Source organism: Myotis davidii, unplaced genomic scaffold (assembly GCF_000327345.1).
Source record: "Myotis davidii unplaced genomic scaffold, ASM32734v1 scaffold252, whole genome shotgun sequence".
Classification (NCBI taxonomy): domain Eukaryota; kingdom Metazoa; phylum Chordata; class Mammalia; order Chiroptera; family Vespertilionidae; genus Myotis; species Myotis davidii.
In genome coordinates, this window is record NW_006283768.1 from 228,101 (window position 1) to 228,789 (window position 689).

At 47.8% G+C, this 689-nt stretch overlaps 1 protein-coding gene and 1 long non-coding RNA gene across 2 annotated transcripts in view; one reads left to right on the top strand and one right to left on the bottom strand.

The window, feature by feature from the left end:
* Positions 1–689, top strand: part of TSPAN5 (tetraspanin 5) — a 167,006-nt gene that overhangs the window by 158,886 nt on the left and 7,431 nt on the right. The window lies entirely within an intron of this gene.
* The window catches only part of LOC107183646, a 32,570-nt gene that overhangs the window by 2,626 nt on the left and 29,255 nt on the right, over positions 1–689 (bottom strand). The gene's annotated exons all lie outside the window — the stretch shown is intronic.

Here is a 689-nt window from a genome sequence, read left to right on the forward strand (position 1 = left end):
CACACCCTCACACTCTCCATCCCCACACCCCCACATACATCAGGCACTCAGAGCAGAGCAAGTTGTGTTGATTTTGTTGTGTGGCAGCGAGGACTGCCCTGGAGTGAGCTGTACTCGGTGTGAATTAAGCCCCCTTTCATCTCCTCGGCAGACTTCACTGTTTCGTTAGGTCATAGTGGATGCAGGCTCACGCCTTGCCAAGTATTATTGCTGCCTCGTTTGCATGACAGATCTGATGGAGCTGTGCAGCCAACGTTGGGAGGCGCAACCCAAGCCCTCAGAGAATCCAATGAGGTGGATGCACATGCGTATACACGTTCTCTTGAAATGCTGTCTGCTTTATGGAGAAATACTGTCGTTTCATGTGATTTTTCTTTTTCTGTCGTGGAGTTGAATGTTCTGAAGTAGATGCTGGTCCTGAAAGCCGTCCAGCGGTCCCAGCTGGATGTTTATTTAACATCCAGATGTGGAACTAGTCCACGGGGCAGGGCGTGGAGGGGTGAGGGGAGGAAACAATGGGACCAGCCTCTCTGTCAGGCCCCTCCTAAGACCCACGGAATTTAACATGATTGTATTTTAATTAGATGACTGCATTCTTAAGTAATTTTTTGAAAATGTAAATACCTGCTCTTGTTTAAACAGATTCCGAGTACTAACAGATATGTAATGAGAAGTCAGCCTCTCAGACT